Here is a 23,874-nt window from a genome sequence, read left to right on the forward strand (position 1 = left end):
AATTGCAATTAATCACGCTGTTAAACAATAATAGAATACCATTTATTTAAATATTTTTGGATGTTTTCTACATTTTCAAATATATTGATTTCAATTACAACACAGAATACAAGGTGTACAGTGCTCACTTTATATTTATTTTTGATTAAAAATATTTGCACTGTACAAAAGAAATAGTATTTGTCAATTCACCTCATACAAGTACTGTAGTGCAATCTCCATCATGAAAGTTGAACTTACAAATTTAGAATTCTGTACAAAAAAACCTGCATTCAAAAATAAAACAAATGTAAAACTTTAGAGCCTACAAATCCACTCAGTCCTACTTCTTGTTCAGCCAATCACACAGACAAACAAATTTGTTTACATTTACGGGAGATAATGCTGCCCACTTCTTAATTACGTCACCTGAAACTGAGAACAGGCACTGTTGTAGCTGGCATTGCAAGATATTTATGTGCCAGAGGCGCTAAAGATTCATATGCCCCTTCATGCTTTGACCATCGTTCGAGAGGACATGCTTCCATGCTGGCAACGCTTGTTAAAAAGAAATGTGTTAATTAAATTTGTGACTGAACTCCTTGGGGGAGAATTGTATGTCGCCTGCTCTGTTTTACCCGCATTCTGCCATACATATTTCATGTTATAGCAGTCTCGGATGATGACCCCGCACACGTTGTTCATTTTAAGAACACTTTCACTGCAGATTTGACAAAATGCAAAGAGGGTACCAAAGTGAGATTTCTAAAGATAGCTACAGCACTCGGCCCAAGGTTTAAAAATCTTAAGTGCCTTTCAAAATCTGAGAGGTACAAGGTGTGGAGCATGCTTTCAGAAGTCTTAAAAGAGCAACACTGATGCGGAAACTACAGAACCCAAACCACCAAAAAAGAAAATCAACCTTCTACTGGTGGCATCTGACTCAGATGAAAACGAAAACGTGTTGGTCTGCCCTGTTTTGGATTATTATCGAGCAGAACCCGTCATCAGCATGGACATCTGTCCTCTGCAATGGTGGTTGAAGCATCAAGGGACATATGAATCTTTAGCTCATTTGGCATGTAAATGTGCAACACTGGCTACAACAGTGCCATGCGAACACCTGTTCTCACTTTCAGGTGACATTGTAAACAAGAAGCAGACAGCATTATCTCCTGCAAATGTAAACAAACTTGTTTGTCTGTGCAATTGGCTGAACAAGAAGTAGAACTGATTGGACTTGTAGGCTCTAAAGTTTTACATTGTTTTATTTTTGAATGCAGGGTTTTTTGTACATAATTCTAAATTTATACGTTCAACTTTCACTACAAAGATTGCACTACAGTACTTGTATTAGGTGAATTGACAAATATTTCTTTTGTTGATCATTTTTACAGTGCAAATATTTGTAATAAAAATATTATAAAGTGAGCGCTGTACACTTTGCATTCTATGCTGAAATTGAAATTGATATGTTTGAAAATGTAGAAAACATCCAAAAATATTTAATAAATTTCAGTTGGTATTCAATTGTGTAACAGTGTGATTAATTGTGATTACGTTTTTTGAGTTAATCACGTGAGTTAACTGCGATTAATCAACAGCCCTAAAAATAACTTATTCTCAGCGGCCTGGCTCTGGTGGGAGACAGACTTTTGGGAGGGGGCAGGAATAGCCACTTTCCCTTAAGAGGATGGACAAATGAGATGCACCATCCGCATTAGCAGCGGCCTCCCAAATCCAGTGCTGCAAGGGAGGGAGATGGAGACCACAAGAGGGAATTCAGGTGAGGACTCCATGGCTTTTCAGTTGTCTTTGACATCGGGGTGGCGGGGCTCCCAGGCATGCCAAAAATCTACATTGCTGTGCTGCTTGCTAATCACCACTGCAATTCCCCATGTTACCAAACACACAGTACCAGCAGAACAAACACCTTGGGGCTCTCTGGACTATTGACAGCTGCTGTAGGCGTCTATATGCTACAGTATGAGGAGTCCTCTCCCTCCACCCCGACTCTCATCCTTTAGGTCAAATCCTTTGCAAACCAAGAAAGAGCCTTCTGCTTTTTCCATCAAGTTACATAAATTGTCTGCACACTGTCCTAATTATAACTGCCCCAAACCGGACTATTTCAAAAACATGTTTAATGATCCAGTCACGGCTCTGTTTAAACATGCAGAGCTAATTCAGCTAACATCTGGCACAATCGTAAAAATAGAAGTGAGCTTTGAAAAATAAAATAAATAAATTAAACGGGAACCATACAAACAAGCAGCTCAAACCGCTGCAGCATCACTTCATGGTTTCAAACACACCACAGCCTTTCCATTGTGTTCTCATTTTAGCTATTCCATTCCACTTGATTTGTTTCTATAACCAATTTTTCCCCCCCATCCTCCTCCCATTTAGACTTAAACACGCTTCACAGCCACTTGGCAAGTCCTGTGGAATGATCGCCCCTCTTCTGGCCAATAGGATTTAAGGCCAGCAGGGACCACTACGGTCATTGAATCTGACCTTCTGCAAAAACACAGGCTGTAGAACTTCCCCGAAATAATTCCTGGAAGCAAAGGCCTCGATCCTGTGATGAGTGCCATACAGGTGCTCACAAGGAACTCACTGCAGGGTAGGAATATACAGCAGCAGGGAAGGGGACATAATCGTTTCACATGGAACCAACTGTCCATCACATGGCAATCGGTTTATCCACACTGCAAAAAAGACCCGAGGCAGCGAGCATCAGAGCCTAGGTCAACTGACTTGGGCTCCTGGGGCTTACGCTATGGCGCTAAAAATACCTGTGTAGACATCCAGGCTCAGGCTAAAACCCAACAATGGGGGAGGTGCTCAGAGCCAAGGCTCCAGCCAATGCCCGAATGTCTATACTGCTATTTGTAGCCCAGGAGCCTGACCCCACAAGTCAGAGTCAGCGGACCTGGGGTTGGAGACTTGCTCTTGTGGGTTTTGTGTTTGCACTGTACACATACCCAACCTTTACAAGGCCCCACAAAATACCACTCCAGCCTCCCTCTCATCTCTTATGTCTCTCTCTCTCACACACACACACCCTCCTTCGTCACCCTGTTAGTCTCCTTCCCCCATTCCAATCTGTCTCTCCCCCCACTCCAGATGCTATCACCTACCCACAGAACATCTTCCAATCCATTTGCCATGCCCTCACCTTTCCTGCATTCAAGACCCTTGTACAGACTTCTGCCATGCCCAAACTAGATACACACGAGAGAGAAAGGCCTTGACCGATGATTATCTCCACACTAAGGAACTGTGGCCTTTGCGAGGACAATCTTTGCAGCCAGAGTCCCACACAATCCATCACAGCATGACACAGGCAGAAGAGGATGCGTTCCAATTACAGACTGCAGGCAGTGGAACTTTCATGCCCTATCAGCCATGACCCACTCCCACACTGATCCCCAGACAGGCGATTTAGGGGTGGTTTATTATTTCACTCCCTGCTACCCCCACAAAAGTATGACAAGTGCTTGTCTTATTAACCCAGCAGGAGTGCAAACCCAAGAGGAAGGGAAATGCTGGTACTATGGCAGCCCCTGGCGCTCCAGAATGCCCTTTGTATTATTGGTCAAATGAATGGCGAGCTGGGAAAGAGACCATGAAAAACCCTTTTTATGCAGACAAAATTAAAGGAACAAAAGGTCTCCATTTACAGATCCACTCCAATGCTTTGAAATCCTTCTTATTCAGAAAAACAATGGCTGGTAAATCTGCTACAGAGCCCTATAAGCACGGAGAAACATTTGAATAGTTAGGCCTTTAAACACAACATCATCAGTGTTGTCATTGGTTCCTGCATGTGCAATGTCATCAGAGTGTGCAGCTGGAAAAATTATATATATTTGTTTATTTTGCAAGGCTCCTCTCTCGTATTTAGATTAAATCTTAATTACAGCCCAGCTGTTGCATTTAAAGTGACAGCTGCCTTTACCAAGCAAATTGAAAGCCTCTTTTCTGCACAGAGACAGAGGTAATTCCAAATCCACCCTTAACAATAAATAAAGCAGGCCTGGATTTTTTTGTGTGCATTGTTGCTTCCATTCTGACAGACCCTGGCTATGAAATCGGCCTGGCGAATTGAACAGGGTAAGCTGTTTTTTATTCAATGAAAGGACCCTCACACCCTGGGCTTTAAAACAGATGGGCAGGACATGCAAGCTAGCCAGAACATTTCCAATGCAGTTACAGCTGCATAAAAACCCTGATGTCTTCTCTGGGGTAAGATTTCAGAGGAGCAGACAGGAAATTAGGTGCATAACTCCCATTATCTCCTCTTGATGTCAAACCAGGGGATATTTGGAACTGCCGCCAAAGAGAGGTGATGGCAACGTTTTTTGTTTTTGTTTTTTGCGCTTGATTAAGTTGGAAGACTGGACTGTGGGAAAAATGCAGCCACCTTGGCTTTTGTGCTTTAACCAACAGTTTTACAAAGCCCCTGTGTACATTTTTAAAGACTCTCCACACTAGTTGTGGGGGGAGGGGGAAGAATCATTTATGGTGGGGGTGGGGAATCGCTGATATTAGCAACAAAGCAAGCCAGCTATTGCTGTATTGGAGTGTGCCCATTAAGAGGGCCCCTGCATTCCGAAGCCAGGTCACCTGGAGCTGCCCGTTTCACTTATCTAGGGGAGTCAGTTTGGGACTGATGCTGGGGGAGACAGAATTTCAAATGTGCTTGGAAAGGAAAAGCTGATTATTGGCAGACAGCCACTCCTTACACTGGTATGTTTTATTACTATCTCCCTCTGGTACAGCTCAGGTGATGTTAGCAGGAGTGCCAGTGTGGGCCACCCTGCTGCCTAGGGTAGGCCCAGTGGATGGGCTAGGTGTCTGCTCCTGATAGGAGATAATACTGGAGTAGATGCAGTCCATTCATGACCTTTGAATCAAAGTCACAAACCTGTCGACATCTGTTTACCCAGGTTTGCTTACATAGGCACTAGGGTAGGTTGCCAAAAGCACAAGTGGCAATTAGGTTCTCCCAGGGGCTTTCAATGAGAGTTAAGACCTAATTGCTATTTGTGTTTTTGAAAAACTGCCCCAGCATCCTTTCATGCTAGTGCACCCCCTGGCTCCCCCGATCCCACTGCAGCCGTCTTTAGCCCCTGAAGAAGAGTTCTGCGTAGCTCAAGAGCTTGTCTCACTCACCAACAGAAGTTGGTCCGATAAAAGAGATCATCTCAGCCACCTTGTCTCTGTAATATCCCGGGACCAGATACAGCTACAACACCACTGCACTCAGCCCCTAACACATGCTGTACTGTACTGCTTACCTGTAGAAAGCTGAAAATATTGACAAGAAACTACGAACACAACACCCCTTTGCAAATGCTGGAGTCAGGGCCAGTTCCGGCCAGGCCGGGCACCTCGCTACCAGGGGAAAACTGAAAGGCAAGTGTGATGCCTACGGTTCATGGAGCTGCTTGGTACCCTGTGTGGCACCGTGATGTTTAAAAATACCATCCAACAATGACAGTAGAACTAGCAAGGCCTAAGAATAAACTCCTCCCCTGGCCATGTACCACCTTCAATATCTACTGAGGAATAGAATACAACATTTTGGGCAAATAAAAATGGTGATATTTCTGTTAAGTCTTTGCAGGGTTAAAAAAGAACTTCTAATAACCTGGTCTCCTCTTATGCTGTTTTCCAGTTCTCTCTTTTTTGGGGAACAGGGGACAAAGGGAAATGAACATATGCAATCATATTTCCATCCAACAATAATTTATAATGCAGCACTCATACTTTTATTGTGGCACCCAATGGACTTGAGGCATAACTAGAACATCACATATATAAATGTAGGTGGACATTCCAAGGAAACTCAAATTTATTTTTAAGTATTTTTCAGTGGAAAAAAATAGTATTTCAAATGACTAGAACAGAGAAGTATGGCCTGAAAACACAATTAGCGGCAAGAACTCCCACTGATTCACTGCATGAATTTGGCCAATTCACTCAACCCCTCTGCCTCAACTTGCCCCTCCATAAAATGGGGGTATTGAGTACTTCCTTCCTTACGAAGGGCAGAGAAAGGATCCCCTTTTGTAACACTGCTTTAGAGTGGCACTATTAATGACCACCTGTTGGTCTCGGTTTCTTGGGCAGCAGGAGAAAACTCTATCCCCTTAGTATCCAAGCACTTTCCACCTAAAAATCAATAACAGCGATGACCCTGTTGGGCTTGACAGGATCTCTGGAACCTCGCGTAGTCAAAACTCTGATTCAGGCTGTGGGGTTAAAAAAAAAAAAAAAAAAAAAAAATTAACTGCTAGAGAGGAAATGAATCAATTTGTGGTGGTAGGGGATTTAGTGTTGAGTGTGCCATTCTATGCCAGGACTAGAGTGAGCTATGCAGCCAGGGATCCAGAGAGTTTGGTCTTTAAAGGGAATTAATTACTGCTTTTAAAGTAACCACACCAGGATGCCTCTCAAACCTGCAAAAGGAAAAAGTTACTGTGATCTGAGGACACTCCTTTGCTACCTAAACAGCAGAGCCAGCTAGCCAGTGGCTACTCAAGCCACAGGTGGATTGACACATGCTGTGTGCTGTGAAAGGCGCATGGCAGGGTGGGCTGATAGCAGAGAACCAGCCTCAGTTCAGCAGGACCCGGGTTACGTCACTCGTCACCCTGAGCACAGCTGAAGCATCGTTTTCTCTAGGCATCCAGAGACCCCTTCGCAGCATTCCTCCTTGCATTATGGTTTCATAACAGGCCTTACTTGCACTGTGGCCATTGGGACGCCCACACCTGCATAGGGGCACTTTGGGAAAGAGACTCAACCACCCCACTGCTCAGCTGGTCATTGCTGGTGTTCAACCAGACCTCGCTTTACGAGTCGGTACTGGCCATCGCACGGCAGAGCTGCCAGAGGTCTGTGTTGATACCAGAGGAACCTGACGTGATGCTGAGCTAGTACTCTTAACAAGCTACAAGGAATCCAAACAGCCGCTGTAATGGATACAGACCTGAAAGTCAACAACTATCAGACTGACTTACTGCCCCCTCGCCCCCCCCCTCCCCAGTACCGAGCCTCAGTCTGGCCTTGCAGGTCTCCAGCCCCTGTGAATAAGGCTCATAAGAGGAGACAAAAGGGTCCAGCCCAACCCTCTCCACAGCTCTGCTCTGACAATCTGATGTTCCAATAGACCAGTCTGTGCAAAAGTGATTTCCCGGGCAGCTTCATATTCTATTGTACCTTTGTGACGCTAATGAAGGTATCTGTGCAGCAGCCACCTTCACGCAGTCCCTTGACTGCTGACCCAGAAGGCTGCCTTTTTGCCGTGCGCCTTCCACGCGCATGCAAGCGGGTACTGAGCATGTTGCCTTCACGCCTAATCCGCGGGAGAGCTGTATATGTTCAGCACAGCAAGACAAGGACCAGGATCAAAACCTTCTTTGTTTGCCACCCAGATGACTAGAGCAGTTACAACATACACGGTCTGACAGGATCCCGTCGGCTGCTGACTTGAGTTTTACTGGCGATGAAGCGGGAGCACTCCTCTACTAAAGCACTGCTCATTAAAACAAAGAGCCCCCCGTTCCCCTCCTCCCAAAGTTGTCTGAGTCGTATAGTTCTGGGGAGCAAGGGGCAGGGATGCCAGGATGGCCAAGGGAAAAATGCCACCTTCCATTGCCACAAGCCTGGGGTTTAAAATAACCTACCGAGAGACATGACAGGATCCATGAATCCTGACCTTAACGGGGCTTCACGTAAATCAAGAGCATCCAGGTTATGCTCCAGAGCTTCAGACTACTGTGATGCAGAAGAGAAAGCGTTAGGTGTGACCTTTCCATCCCGTTTTAGAGAGGGAAGAACATATTCCGGCTACAGGAATAGAGCAACGCTGCCCACTGACTCTGTGTGCACAACTCCTCGGTCAGGCTAGCCTTAGAACATCAGCCTGAAATGTTGCAACTACTTTGCTGTTTGCTCACCTCTGCAGCACCTTCTAACGTCTGGCCCACGTGATGCAGATGTTCCTATGGCACTGGAAACAAAGCCAGCTGTACGAAACAGGAAAGCATAACCAATGGGCTATCTTGGTGGTGCTCAAGGTACTTCTGCGCTGTGGAGAGGGGCAAGGGGAGGTAGGGTGACCAGACAGCAAGTGTGAAAAATCCAGACGAGAGTAGGAGGGGTAATAGGAGCCAATATAAGAAAAAGACCCAAAAATCGGGCCTGTCCCTATAAAATCGGGACATCTGGTCACCCTACGGGGAGGAGCCAGGAAGGACCAACTGGGGCAGTTTTAACCTAGCAACCAACAGCTTTTTTAAAAGCAATGCTGTATTTTCCAGATGAGGTTGTCTCCTCAGACTAAGTTTACTTGCCCTTGGGGCATATTACCTGCCTTAAAGCAATGGGGTGGGGGCAAGTCTCACACGGCCTGAGAATTGTCAATGGAGCTACACTGGCGCGGATCAGATTGAGGCCCAAGTTACCTGAGCCACAAGTTTCAAGTGCCAACACTTCCCCATTCTAAAGTTATAGAGTTAAAAATAAAACCTACCTGGAATCCAAGAGGAAGAATCTGCAGTAGCGTCCCTAGAAGTCAATGCAAAACTGAGGCAAGCATCCAATAAATAACCCTGCAAAGAAGCACGGCCACAACTTCTGTTTAAAATATGTGCCGCAGCAATTGCCAGACATGTGCACCTGACACACTGAGACGCATTCCTTACGAACAACACTGCAGCTGGAGGACAGGGGTGTGATAATCAGACCCTCCCAAGCTATTCAAACAGACTGTCTCGGCACAGAGAGCACTGAAAGCAACTCAATTTGGGAAAAGCCATTACCTGTTAGCGGAAAAGCAGGTGCATCTCCACGAACGTGCTAGGCATACAATTTCTCTGGAGCAGAGCATCCCAAAGGTCTGCAAGGAAAATCCAAAGGCTTCCTTGCCACCCAGTAACGTGCATCCGAACAGGCAGCTGGGAGGTTAAGATTCATGCTACATCCTTCCACTCCCCTCCCCAAGATATATTCCCACCCCCTCCAAAGAATACAGCTGGCACATCTAAAAAGGCGGCTGTTAAAATAGATCTGGCTTCTCAAGAGCTGCCACAGGAGAAACTGACAGTATCTGGAGAGTCCAGGCTGAGGGGTAGGGGTGGGAAGGCATGAAAAGGGGTTTGAATTCCCAGAAAGATTCAACGTGAAGTCTCCATGTTTGGCTCAACAGGAAGAGGGTGAACTAAGCACAGAGGATCCCAGGTTCTTCTGTTTGCTGCTATTTTAGTGCACTGGAAGCCTGCAGTCTGCCTCCCGCTCTGTACCAGCAGAGTCAAGAAGCTGAATGGTGTGGAGGCGGGGAGGAAGGGGGAGAAAGGTTCCCTCAGAGAGAAACAGCTGCTGCAGTTTTGTTTCAGTTCTCAGAATGGCATTGTTCTGGGCACACGTTGGTGCTGAACTGGAAACCAGCAGCAGCCCCAGCCCCACACGTCAGTACAAAAAAGCCCCTTCCCTGTCTCCAAGAAAAGAAAAACTGACCCACTTTGTTAAATGAAACCAGGTGGCAAGCTTCCCCAAATGGTCCAGCTCCGCACAGAAAGGAATGCAGGAGACTTAACACCAGTCCAGGCTCCCCACGGCTGGAGCAGCAAACTCCTTTGGGCTTTCTCCTTACAAAAAAATTTGCTGCCTGAGCTGCTTAGCCTGGAGATCGGGTGCGGTGGGAAGAAAAATCCGAGCTGTGATTGCAGAGAAATCCCTGCTCTTCATTCACCCACAACGAGGCTTAAAATATAGCACAAAGCCTCCCTCTTCCCTGGCTGTCATCTGGCACAGCCCCCGAGAGCTGTGACTTGCACTTAAAGGGACAGCTCTTACTAGCCCAGACTGAAGGCACATGTCATCCATCTGCTGTTATCTTCACTGGGTGCAGCACTCAGCCAGCCAAGTGCAAGGCATTAGATTAGGGACCAAATCCTGTTGGGTATGCTCACACAGGTATTATAGACATCACCCAACAGCGTGCTAGAAACTCCACTGGTGCATAACAACAGATAGGACTCGGAAGCCTTAGGTTCTACTCCTGCCACTGACTTGCTAGACATCCAGAACAAGTCACTTAACTCTTCTATGCCTCAGTTTCTCTGCATAAGGAGGTTAATGATCCTCCCCCACCTTTGTGAAGTGCTTCTAAGTCTACGGGTGACAAGTACTAAGTGTCAAATTTTATTCTAGGAACACAAAAGAAGATCCCTGCCACAAAGCGCTTACAATCTAAAGAGATGATGTAGAAACAAAAGGTTGGAGAATGGGATGCAGCAAGCAGCAGAGTGACAGAGCAGGGAAGTTTAACACACATCTTCCTAGCACTGGTTTTTGCTCAGAGGTTTGCTTGGGTTGTATTTTTTTAAGAAATTGCTAACAATTTTGTTCACGTATCATTGCAGGGCCTAAGACTGAAATGGGATTAAAATGAGCAGGATTGGGCCCAAAGATTCCCACCACAGGGTGAATCCTGGCCCCATTGAAGTCAGTGAGAATTTAGACACTGTCTACATTGAAATCAGGATTTCACCCATGATCTATAAATGTCCTACCAAGGGAATTAAAATATCAAGGCTACAAGAGAGGGAAAACATTTGCAGGAAGAAATTTAATACTTGTAGTACAGTACTGCCTAGAAGCTCCAGCTTTTGTGCTAGGCACTGTACAAACACCTGTCAAGGGAAGAGCTCAGAGACAGAGCGAGTACTGTTATCTCCACTTTACAGATGGGAAACTGAGGCAGTGAGATTAAGCAACGTGCCCAAGTCGCACAGGGAGTCTGTGGCAGAGAAAAACCCAGAACTCCTGAGTCCCAGTCCGGTGCCATAAGCACAAGAGCATCCTTCTTCTATTCAATGTCCTCGAGTTACCAAAACATGCGAAAGACTTAGCAACCCCACTCCTGCTGAAAGGAGGAAGTGCCGTGTCACGGATAGGACAAGAGAATGAAGCCAGGACTCACTTCTATTCTTGATTCTGCTTCGGAGAGAGTGACACAGTCACACCTGGCCACTTCAACTTTGTGCCTCAGTTTCCCCACCTGAAACAAAGGTAAGACAGACCTGCCTCACAAGTTTGTTTTGAGACTTAAAAGCACTAGACTCTTTACAAATATCAAGTGCCTCTGACAGGACAGGGTAGGACCCCTTCTGACTCCCCCCCCCCCCCCGTGTTTTTCTTTTCTGGTGAAACTTTTTTTAGCAACAACACAATTAAGATAAACAACCACCACCACTCGCTCATAGAGTGTGTTCACTCTGCAGCTGGGAGCATGCGTCAGACATGGGCTAGCTCTCCTTGAGCTAGCACACTGCAAAATCACCATGTTGCTGGGGGTACCCTGGACAGCAGCTTGGACTAGTCACCCAAGCATAAACCTGCCTGGACTCACTGAATACAGACTCCGGCAACTAGCCCAAGCCACCACCAATGCTACTCCCAGCTGCACGGCTATTTTTAGAACACAAGCACATGTCTGTCTACCTCACTGGGATGCGAGCTCCCAGCTGCAGTACCCATGTATCGCTAGTTAGTGACAAAGCTGAGTTTTGCTCAGTAAAAATGAAACTTTTGGTCCAAAGCATCTAAAACTTCAACAATGCTTTAACCGGGAGCGGCTAATGACATTCTCACAGTAACGTCCTGTGTTGCTGCAGCGCCTGCTATTGGAGCGCCTTGAGGAATGCATACGCAAGAAAGAAAATTGAACGTCAACATCCTCAGCATTGCCGCAAAGCGGGTAAAAATTATTATTCAAGTTTATTACAGATGTGTCTTGAGGCCCCCCACTGGAACTGCACCCCCATTTTGCTAGGCCCCATACAAATATAGCAAGAGAATCACCCGCACTACATAAACAGGGAAACTGAGGCACGCAGCAGTTAGACAACTGGCTGAGCTCACAAAGCAAATCAGTGGCAGAACTGGGACGTAAACCCCGATCTTACCACCATCAGTCCTGTATCATAGGCTGTGCTCCCTCCCAGTTACACATTAGGAAGGTAGAAGGGTGGCAGTCACAGAATTCAAGCCAATGCAACTGTGATGCTTTCATTGATGAGGAGCAGAAAGCTTTGCAAGGATTTTGAGAATGAGGTGTGAATAATGGTCCTATTTAAAAAAAAATAAAAAATAAAAATCAGTATTTGCAAGTAGCTGTAATCTCATTAACTGAATGCAGATATCCAAAGGGATCACTGGAATGGACCATGATCCCTTTGGCTCAGAGATAAGTGCTTAACAGGCGGAACAGAAAGGTGGTTACTCAAGCTGTGCATTTTGGTAGCAGATAAGCAAAGAGGATTTGTGCTTCACATTGGTCCTCAGCATCTCTCTGTTCATGCAACACTATCACAGCAACACTACCCAAGCCTTGTGGTCAGAGAGACGCTGACAGAAAATGACTGCAGGCCAATTAGCTCCCTCAAAACAAACGCCACTCGCTTTGTTCTTTCCTGTTCCTGCCGTAGCTCAGCCAAATTCACAAGTGGTTACTAATTTTCAGTACACAAACATGCAGGGCTGAGAGCCGGGAACACAGCCCGTGGCTGCTCGACTTACAGGCCTGAGGCACAATTCTGCTCTCACATCCGTCAGCATAAATTCAGAGCAATTTAACTCCAGTGGGGTTACCTCTTGATTCACACCAGTGCCAGTGATGGCTGAATCAAGCCCCACTCATCCTCTAGGTACTGCAGTAGAGTAGCAAGGTGCCAACCCACTAACAACTACTTACAGCAGGTTTATTTGCGAAGAGGAGGACAAAGGGCTCGTGCGGAGCCTGGTGGTGTCCCATTGACTTCCGTGGGATTCTGCACAGGAACAAGGACACACAAGAGCGGTTCCCAATCACCGGCACAGCAGCAAATACAGGCATCTCAGGCATTTAGGATCAGTTCCTTGAGTTTCCCTGCCACTCCCTCACCGATAAGGCTCTGATGGATCCCACACACCTTTAAATATATTTAACCTTCGCCAAAAAACCCTCAAAACAAAACCACCATTTTAAAAGCTACCTTCTGTTTGTTTGGGGGGCTCAGCACCTTTAAAAAAAATATCAGGCCCTTAAACGGATAATAGAATCATTATGTTGAAGTGACACCCATTGGCCTATTAGCTGGTGCTCTTGCTATGGGTGCAAGCAGAAGGCGGAGATCTTTCCGACTGACAGCTATCTTCCACTGGTCACATCTGATTTCTTTAAGAGCTTTCTCTGCAGCTGTGTGGGTGGCCTCCAGATGGCATGCTGCTAAGAGCCTACGCTGACCCTTCAGTGTGCTACTCACTACTTTCTAGTTATCTACTTTGGACAGTTCACAGGGTTTATCCCTCTTCTGACAAGCAGGGTCTACCCCAGCCCTGCACTGTAGCACTAGCCTGGTCATGGGACTTTAAAAGAATGGCTCTGCATTTTCATACCAGTGTGTCACGGGAGCTTCAGAGCTGCCCATCTCTTCAAGCATGTCCAAACTGGGGCCAGAGTTTTCTTTAAACTAGAGTGGGTCTAGAACCTTTAGGTCACCAGCTCGATTCCAGCTCACAACCCAGAGAACACATGAAGCATCGTCAACCCTACAGTATTTAAAACAACACCCACCCACCACACACCAACTAGTCGCATGCCCCCAGAATTGACACTTTTGAAAAATAATACACTTTGGGCTCTTTTCTGACCCTTTAGCGGACATTCAGGTCACATTTTCAAGCCTCTCTCCACAAACATGAGGGCTAAAACCTTCTGCATCTGAATCTTTCCCATGCTGTCAAACATTGCTATGGGCATGAACAAGGCTCGACCCCTTCCTGTCTACCATCAGCAGCTCTTCGCATCTCCTCTGTGTTGTTAAGTCTCATCGGCTTTTCCCTTTCTGAGTAGTACTCAATGGAGAGATGCTTTCGGTTGGCTCCTTTGGGCGTTCCTCCTGCTGCCTGATGACACACCTGCCATGGAAGATGATGTGGTTTCATTTTTAAACACAAATGCAGATATTTCCATTTTCTTTTCTGGACAACTTTACAGATAGGGAGTTGGTGAACTCTGATGAATCTCAGCATTTGTTATAAAGCCCTTCCATTGGATCCCTTGTACCTTCCTGAGGCCCTTGCTTCAGAAAGTGAGGAGATGTCAAATGGTACTTTGGGGGGATTTCCAGCTTTCATATCCATACGTTAAAGGTGGAAATAACACTTGAGTTGAAGATTTGTAGTTTGGTCTTTAAGTTGTAGATTTTTGATGAACAAAGCTTGTGTAAGATGGTAAATGCAGCTGCTGCCTTGCCAATTTGTGACATTATTGAGGAGATAAAAAGCAGGGCACCTTTCCTCCAGGTTGGGGGTTGAACTATAGGGTAACCATGTAGCCTCAATAAGACAAGCTATAGAAACACAAGCTAGTCATTCCTGCAGATCACTGGGGGGGGGGGGGGGGAAGGGGGGGGGAACAAAAAAAAAACCCTAACTTACTTATAGAAGATGAACGCTAAGATTCTCACATAATTGCTTGGCAGCAGGAGCTGGTGCTTATGAAAAAACAAATATCACAAGATTCATGCTGAAATCATGAAACTGACAACACTGCAAGCATTCGCACTGCAACTGGCACTAATTAGTTCTCTTGTTGGCAGTTTCAGCAGAGATCTACTGACTGTGCACCGTGTGGAGTCTGAAATCCTTTCCGATCCCCCAGAGGCTGTCCTTCCAGGGAATGGGGAGTTTCACGCCATCTTATATCTGTCCTGAGGATGTCCCCAAGGCTGACAAAATGGCACCTTTCCCCCAATGCTAAACCTCACAGAGACCATGAGAGCTGCACTCTGTGTGCCAAGTCCCTACATGGCACTTTTAAAATGAGGAAGGACACAAGCTTTGGGAAGCCTCTAAAATAGATCCCCAAGCTCCAATAAAGGACTGAGCACGCATCCCCTCCTCAACGAGCATGGAAAGGAATTGGATTCCGATGCTGCCGTGGCACCCTCTTGTCAAAGATGCTGCTCCACAGCCCAGTTACATTTGGGTTGAGGTGAGACATGAAAAAAAATGCAGAGACAGAAGGAAGGAAATGATGCAACTTCGCCCCCTGAAGAAACATCTCTGCAGAGCAGGAAGGAGGGAAGCAGTGGGGTCTAGCAGACAGAGCGGGAAGCAGGAGACTGGGGTTCTCTTCCTGGTGAGTGGATGTGCACAGTCCAGGGGGTGAGCCAGAGATGCACACTGTGCGACAGAGAGAGAAAGGCAGAGACACTGTTTTCCCTATTCTCATAAAGTTCTTTGTTCCATGTTAGAAGAAAATGTCTCTCCTGTCATTCTTTAGCACTGTCCTAGGACATTCCCCCGCAATCACCATGAAATCTCGAGTGGGTCATTTAGCTTCTCTCAGGCTAATCCTGCTCACACGAGCAGGTCTCTCTAGATCTCAGCTTCTCCATCTGTAAAATGGGGACAACACTCCCATAACTCAGCTGTCTGGGGATCCTCTGGTGAAAGGTGCTAAAAGTTATCATCTGCCTTTGGCAAAGGCCTAAGTTATTTGACCCAAGCAGGCTGTTGAGCCGTTAACAAGTCTCAGCATTAACTTCTAGATTAAGCTCAGGTCACACGTTTACACACCGGTTTCCTTGCCTTCGGTAAGGACTTAGGCCCTGAGGCAGCAAAGCGCTAAACACGTGCTTATGTCCCATTGACAATTCCTCAACTCCAAGGCCAGAAGGGCCCAATGTGATCATCTCATCAGACCTCCTGCGTCACAAGGCCATAGAACTTCCCCGAAATAATTCCCAAAGCAGATCTGTTCGAAAAACATCCAGCCTTGATGGAAATTGGTCGTTGATGGAAAAGTCACCATGACCCTCGGGAAGTTCTTCCAATAGTTAATAGGTCTGAACATTCAAGATTTACTCTTCCTTTCCCATGGCGCCTAATGCTCCCACTCTACCCAACACGAACACATGTGTCGCTCTAACAGGGAGTGCATGGTGGACGTGCACTAAGGATCCATACAGTGAATGGACTCGACATTCTAGGCTATCAGCATGATGAATGGGGCAGGAGCTCCCCTTGAAGGACCATCTCCTCTGGCTTTTACCCACTTCCTGTATCCTCGAGCTGGCTCCCCATTTTGAGCTTACTGTCTGGTCTTCTCATCACCTCCAAAGCTTAACACCAGGGGTCGGCAACCTTTCAGAAATGGTGTGCCGAGTCTTCATTTATCACTCTGATTTAAAGTTTCACGTGCCAGTAATAGATTTTAATGTTTTTAGAAGGTCTCTTTCTGTAAGTATAATATATAACTAAACTATTGTTGTATGTAAAGTAAATAAGGTTTTAAAATGTTTAAGAGGCTTCATTTAAAATTAAATTAAAATGCAGAGCCCCCCAGACTGGTGGCCAGGACCTGGCAGTGAGAGTGCCACTGAAAATCAGCTCGTGTGCTGCCTTTGGCACACATGCCAGAGGTTGCCTACCCCTGCTCTACACCAGCCCTCTTGACTCATCTCTGCCCTTCTCCCCACCCCAGGCTTTCTGCTTTTCACCCAAACTTCTGCTCTTAAGATTTCACACTTACTCCCATTGAAAAGTGGCCAGAACTCCCATGGACTTAAATGGGTCCAGGATTGGAGCCTTTATCATCTCCCCCACTCCTGACCTCACACCCCCACTTGCTTTCAAAGTCAAAACCAACCTCCCTCCCTCTCCTGCCACATCTTCAGGGAACAAATGTTTTCACACTGCTCCATCCCAGTCTTTGGGGGCTTAGTGTTGCCTGTGGTAAAACCACTTTGCACATCTACAGTGCCAAAAAATAATAATTATACCTACACGTAACAGAATCATTCATTGTGATTTAAATGTGTTTACTGTGGGTGGGAGGGGGAGCCTGTGATTAACATGCCAATCGTTTGCCACACAATAATTAGCAAATTACACTCAGAATTATCTAAAAATCCTCAAGCACACAACTGATTTTGCAAGGACTTCTCTCGCTCTCTCTCATATCCAAATGCAGGCCTGGCACAGCCTCCGGACGCACTGTCTATTTTACACAGGGGACACAAGAGGCACCCATGAAAAATACGAACTGGCATTTGAACGAGAACCATTTATGGGCAAAAGCTGGTGTTATAGTCATGACTATATTTGGGATTCAGCAGCGAGAATCTGCAAGAGTCCAAACCTCATCCATGAATCAAATCCCACAAGCGTCGCACTTCACTAAAGTAAACCCAGGTGGAGATACAACACTCGACTGAATACAATTTCTCCACAGCCTTGGTTTGGACTAGACCAAATCTACTGAGCTTCAGGATATACTGCAAGCCCTATTTATTTGTTCAGGGGGAAGGGCAGGGCAGGAAGAGACTTGGGGTGCGTGAAAGGTGATGACACTATATTCCGGGGTAGATAAAAATCAATGATTTGAAAATAAAAATAAAAAAAGTTTTATTTAAATTGGATTTTTTTGCTAAGATTTTTCCCCAGAAAGCATTTTATCTAAAGATAGTTTTAATTAAGATACATTATAGCTCAAAGATATCTCATCATGGAACAGGGATTATAAATTCTAATTCTATAGTATGAGAATACATTCATGTAATGTTTAAGAAAAGTTTTGTAAATGAGTTCCAATTGTTCATGGATTAGGGACCCAATCTTATGGGCTTCCAGGGGCTTCTGTTAGATTATTTAGATTAATCTTTCTCTCTACCCAAGATACCATCAGAGATGTTTAGTTTTGCAGTTCTCAAACTGTGGATATATGTCTCCAGAGATAACATCGTTGTTAACAGCAAAAATGGTGTGTTTTTGTTTTGTTTTTTAAATATTTCATTTAACTATTTTAGTTAAAAAAACAAACAAACTTGATTTTAAAAAACTTGAACATTAAACTCAAAAATTCATATGCTTGTTTTGTTAAAATATTATGTTTGCTGTTGAAGAAAAAAAATCCAGAATACATAACGTTGTTTTAGTTAAATAAAACAATTTAAATGTTTGTCTGGTGACGTTCTCCTCCTATTACAGCATGGCAAGAAAATCTTCCAAATACTAATGATTAGCCTGTTGAATTGGAGATACTTCACCTCCCAGTAACTTCATAAATATCTGCTTCAATTATCTTTGGTAAATGAAATAACCAAACATTCATTTTCTGATATAGCTGTAAAACTAATCTGAAAAGTTTTCAAAATCAATCACTTTAAAAATGTATAGTGTGTACCTTCTAAAAATGAAACCTACATCTCTGAGTTGTGAAGAATATGTATTAAAGGTTATAACAACCAACAAGAATGCACTTTTATGTAGAAATCCATGATTAAATCGAGTTTTCCTGACTAGTGATTTAAATCAAATCCACCCTGCTATATTCTTTTTGCTTCAATATGGGGTGAGATCTGCTGCTGATCTGCTGTTTTTTGAATGAATTGTATTTTTAAATCATCAAAGTGCCTCATGCCCAAGGTAGGCGCTTTAATAGCTACATAAAAATCAAAGCAGTTACCATGCAAAGTGCTCACACAATGGGCCTGCAGAGGAGGTGGGCTCATCGCAAACACCGCTAACCGAGAAGTGAAAGGTTCCATTTCATTGCCAAGCCATCAACCCCCACACCACCTACCTCCGGTCTGAAGTAGACCATTCGTTTATGCTTTGTACCTCATCAATGACAGGGATGTTTTTCCTACATCATTAGAATTTCTGTTTGGCTTAAATTTTGCAAATTGGCATCCACAAGAAAACTGCAGACGCTCAAGCCTGGCACAGAACAAACAAGAGAGAGAGGGGGGGATGATGTTTCTGTAGGTTAAATAGCAGAGTCAGCTTGGAACAAAGCCAAGTCTCAAATGACAGACTAGACCCAGTAGCAAGCTTTTAAAAATGCTACAGCTGCCTCCCTTAAAAAAGAACAAGGACAGAGCTTTTCCATGTCACTTGTAAGCACTTTGGCTTGTTCGCATGCCCTATACCTTGTCTGCTCTTAGACCACATTTAACTATAAGTAACAAAGAGGGCATTATGAATATGCCTTTGCTCAAGGATCAGTGTCTCCTCATTTCATTATGCATAATTGTTTTGTATAGAGCAGCAACATCCTGAAATACTGGAATGTTCAGAGAGAAGAGGCTAAAATTAACTCAGCCAGCGCTGTGTGTAAAGGCAGCACATGCTGAATGCATCTCACTGTTGTGATCAACACCTGTCCTTGACAAATGCCATCCCATTGATCCTTTCTGTCTAAATTGAATTTCACATCCTTCTTTCGCTGGCTTTATTCTAGTCCAAAGCAGCTACGCAGGGAAGGAGACCTTGCCTGACCCTTCAAATGTATGGGAGGAGGAGCTGCAGTGAGGAGATAATGACTTAACATCCCTCCCTTCACCTTGATAAAGACATTGCTCTAGCATTATCTAAGTGCTATCAGATTTGCTACTATTCAGTAACCTTACCAAGTAAGCCCCTCTCAGAAATTTGACCCCTGCTTTGACATTTCCCCCCAAACCAGCAAATAGTCTCTGAGAAAGTCCCAAATGTGGGAGAAGTTTGCAAAGTTAAGACACCAACTTTAAAAAGTTGGTATGTGTGTGTTATGGTAGCACCTAGAAGTTCCAACTGAGTTCAGAGCCCATTGTGCCAGGTGCTGTACAAACACAAAGTAAGAGACAGTCCGTGTCCCAAAGGAACTTTAATCTTATCAGACAAAAGGGTACTTCTACACTGCAATCAGGCTGTGTGATTGCAACACATGTAGCGGAGCTGGCTTTAATTTAGCTAGCTTGTGGACTGATAGCAGTGAAGCTGTGAGAGCAAACCACAGCTTCACTGCTATCGGTCCACAAGATAGCTAGATTAAAGCTAACTCAGGTATGTCCACACATGCTGCAATTATACACACATACACGCAGAGACTGCAGCATAGAAATACCCAAAGAGTGAGCAAAAGGAAGCTTTTTTTTAAAATCTCCATTTTACAGATGGGAACTAAGACACAAGGAAGATCAAGTAACTGCCCCAAAGAGTTGGTGGCTGTGCCAGGAATTGAACCAGGACTCCCAAGTCACAGTCCAGTGCCTTCAATGCCAGGGCATCCTACCATCTGATTTCTGAGCCAAGATAATGAAGAGGGAGAGAATGAACTCAAGTGAACAGAAAGAAGAGTGCAGTGGCGAATGATGATACATCAGAAACAGCTGGTGTACAACTTGCTCCACCAAAACCAGCCACTCTGTGCTGAATGGAATCTCCCATTTCAGTGACAAGGGATTCAGGGCTCTCCTCATAATACACACAAGAGCCATCCAGACCCATCTTCTAACCTCCCTGCATCCCTAGAATAGCTGGTTGTAGAGGTGTTAAGCAAGCACCCCTTTCAGCAGGTGTTAAGCGAACACGTTTTATCCTTTTACTGCTATGAAGCGCTGTGTAAACCGATAAAGAAGACGACGCACCAGAACTGGAACCTCAGATACCAACCCCTGCAAATTTCAGGGTTGTCACATTTGAATCTCTAGGTCTGAACCACCTCCCCTTCACGGCTGTGCTTAGAGATCAGATCCAAAAGCCAGAAGTTCTGTTTCCCAGAGTGGAGGTGGCTAAAATCTCAAGTGCAATTAGTTGCTCCCTGGAGATGTTTTCCCCCCATTTTGGAGGTGAAGTCACATGAAGACAGCTTGTGACATTTCAGGGCTCTGATTTCACAGCTCTGATTCAGCCTCAAACCCGAGCCTTCCCCTAATCGGATCCTAGCTGCAGCCGCCTGAGGATTGGCGGGGGAGGGGCGTGTTTCCAGAGTGAGATTCCACCAGCTCACTCCAGACCAGTTTGAGGGACAAGCTCTACAGCCTCTGAAAATGAACCTTTATCATGGAAATGTTGCCTAAGCATTAAGGGGAGCAGCAGGCACCATGATGTTACATTGTCTGTCTGAAGCAAAGAGGGAGCACAGTACTTTTACAAGTCCGCTCAATACTGAACTGATTAAAAAAAAAAAAGTTACATAAAAGTTCATCACGTCAAGCCTCTATTTACTCCAGCAAACGCTCATGCTGACCTCCAGTTACACACACACACACACACACACACACTAGACCCATCAAGAAACTCCCTCTCTTTTACCCAGGTCAACCAAAAATAAGCAGCTCTGGTTTCTCATTATAGAAACACCCTTCCCTGCCCCGATTAGAGGCTAGCACAGCCCCAGTCAACCTCTGCTTGAAATTGAGGTTTACAAGACATCAACAGCCTAATCCTGTAGAACAATTAATCCTCCCTACTGGCTTCTGCAGGATACAGGAACCTTCTGGCTGCAAACTGGTGGAGGTCAGTATTCAGCTGCTCTCTGAAGAATTAAGAAGTATTAGAAGCAAAAGTCCAGGTGGGGCATTTGATGGACCTCCCCCCTATTACACCTCCCCTTTCCCCCAAGACAATTACTCATAAGCATTGTGAATTTCCTTCTGGCCTTTGGTGGACCGTCTTCCCTCCAAGCACAAGGAAACCATATGGTCTGTTCCAGCAATTTGTTTTAATCATAGAACTGGAAGGGATCTCAAGAGGTCATCGAATCTAGTCCCCTGCACTCGTGGCAGGACTAATTATCTAGATTTAATACATCTAATAATTCGCATGTTACAGCTTAGAACCTTAAAAGACTCTGTCACTGATGCTGATCAAACCTAGCTCTGTCAGTATAAGACTTCAAAGCCTGGTCTCGATCAGATTTCAGTGCAACAAAAAAATCAAATCTCCAGGACCGGTTGCTTTAGAGGCAACTCATTATCTGGCAGGATCTGAAATGATTAGGATGATTTCTCATTTGGTATACAGTGATCTCATGCTGGGAAGATGACGTCTTTATGCCATGTGGGAGAAGCTAAACAACACCTGACAGTTTACCAGGAGAGTGGAAGGGAACAGATTAAGCACTAAGAGACCCATGACTGGATTCTTCATTATGCTGCCCTCTGCATAGCAATTTACCCTGGTACAAAGTGGGTGCAGAATGCTACCAAATCTGAACAATTGTCAGGTAACTGCTTTTTATCAGTGTGAATGGCCGGGGGAGGTATAAGGGAGACTCCAAGTTTTCTGCAGATATTTGACACGTAGGTACTCTGTAGGGGCTGGATTGTGCAGACAGCAGGCTGTTGGTGTCTTAGTTTCAGGGTTCTTTTAATTATCCAGTAGTGTACCCACAGCATTGGATAGCAGGTCTTTTCATGTCTATATGGCATGCTAAAAACAAAGTAAATACACAAAATATTCCAGCTTCAAAAAGAAGCCATGAATATGACCTGGAAGACACTAAACCATACAGAGACGAGCAGAGGATTCCAACATCTAAAGGTATGTCCTTGCTGAACAGTTAACTCAAGCTCTCACTTGGGTGTTGCCCCTAACTCACCCCCACACACACAAGTGGTGCTTTTGCTCCAGGCTCGCTGGCCCAGTGGGCGTTATAGGCTAAAGCCCAAGTGCTGCTTCCACTTGGGCTAGCAACCAGCCCACTTTGCAGTGAGGATGCAGGCTTAATATATATAACTACTCAAATGCTGATAGCCCTCCAATGCCTCCCTGCAATTCCCGCAGCGTGCCAAGGACAACCAAGTTCTCCCACAATTCATTGGGAAAGAATCACAGTGCCTCCGCTTCCTGCAAAACAAAGAACTCTGGGATGTGCCCCCACAAGTCCTAGCAACACAGAGTGGCAAGCGCAGTACCAGTGAGGACACAGTAACTCGAGCATGGATTTTCAGTGTGGCTGCTCAGACCTGGGTGCAGCTCCCCTGGGTTAACTCTGCACCCAGAAGACATACCCTAACAGAGCCATGATAGGAATAATGGACAGTAAGATCAGCACCTTGGGATAGCAGCGCTACTGCTCTTGGATGTCAAAATGAGAAGCTGATCCCATAGGGTCCGTGGCACAGAGCAAGGCAGGAGTAAGATTTCAGATGAGCCTTAGTTGCCTGCCCCGCCAGGTTCCAGATTCCCCTTCAAGCAGGCTGAAGGGTCAGCATTGAATTTCTGTCAATTTTCAACATGGGCCTTGCCATTTCTCTGCTGTGAGAGCAAATCAAGACATTTAAGTCTAATGTGTCCTGACGTGCCTGCGGCCAGAGAGGCACCAGCTGCTCGAGAGCAGAATGAATTGAGTAGCTAGCTGTTGCTTTCTCTTTTGACATTCAAAATAGGTTTTAGGGATCAGGTTTGTTAGCATCAGCTGATTTACTAGCTACACAGCATACTTCAAACTAATACTTACTGTCTTCCCCCCAATGATCTACGGGCTTTAAGAAGAGTGGGACAGCAGTTGCGTGTAGGGAGACAGAGAAGTTAACAACTTGCCCAAGATTCCACAGCGAACTGGTGGCAGAACTAGGAATGGTTCCTGATTCTATAGCCTGGCCGCCAGACCATGCCTGCCATAACCTGTAACCCATCTCTCCAACTTCATGCACAACTCCTGAGGACACAGACGGTTCCATGTGTGAACTGAGGGGAAGATGTAACCTGTTGTCCAAACCCCATTTCAGCATTCAGTGGGCACATGGAAAGCCCCACTGATGCTGGGGCAGAGTAGAACAGACACCTAAAGTGGGTCCAAACAGCAGGTTAACCCAAAAGTTTGATTTTGCCATCAGGCTGGCATTCCAGCATATGTAACCCTTCCAAACCCTCTCTTTGCTACCACTTACAAGATGCTGCATGTCCGAAATCCTGTGGGTAGCTGGGCCTGATTCTGAGAGGTGCTGAGCGCTTACAGCTCTCAGACTGGGGGCTGGAGCCTCAAAACCCCTCTGCCCCACAGGGAAGTGAGGGCATTTTCTCTCCCCCCACCCCACTTTTTTTTTTTTTTTTTTTTTA

The 23,874-nt window shown here is 45.3% G+C and overlaps 1 protein-coding gene across 5 annotated transcripts in view; it reads right to left on the reverse strand.

Moving 5' to 3' along the window:
* Positions 1 to 23,874, reverse strand: part of MIB2 (mindbomb E3 ubiquitin protein ligase 2) — a 105,225-nt gene that overhangs the window by 74,833 nt on the left and 6,518 nt on the right. Inside the window, exons 1-2 of one of the 5 annotated variants that reach the window (XM_034753111.1) lie at positions 11,964 to 12,123; positions 10,979 to 11,056 (exon numbers count right to left, since the gene is read on the reverse strand). The exons of the other annotated variants lie outside the window; for them this stretch is intronic. The gene's annotated coding sequence lies outside the window, so the exon portion shown is untranslated. Of the gene's footprint in view, positions 1 to 10,978; positions 11,057 to 11,963; positions 12,124 to 23,874 lie in introns of those variants that run through there. 5 annotated transcript variants of the gene reach the window in all.

Source organism: Trachemys scripta, chromosome 19 (assembly GCF_013100865.1).
Source record: "Trachemys scripta elegans isolate TJP31775 chromosome 19, CAS_Tse_1.0, whole genome shotgun sequence".
In the NCBI taxonomy this organism is placed as follows: Eukaryota; Metazoa; Chordata; order Testudines; family Emydidae; genus Trachemys; species Trachemys scripta.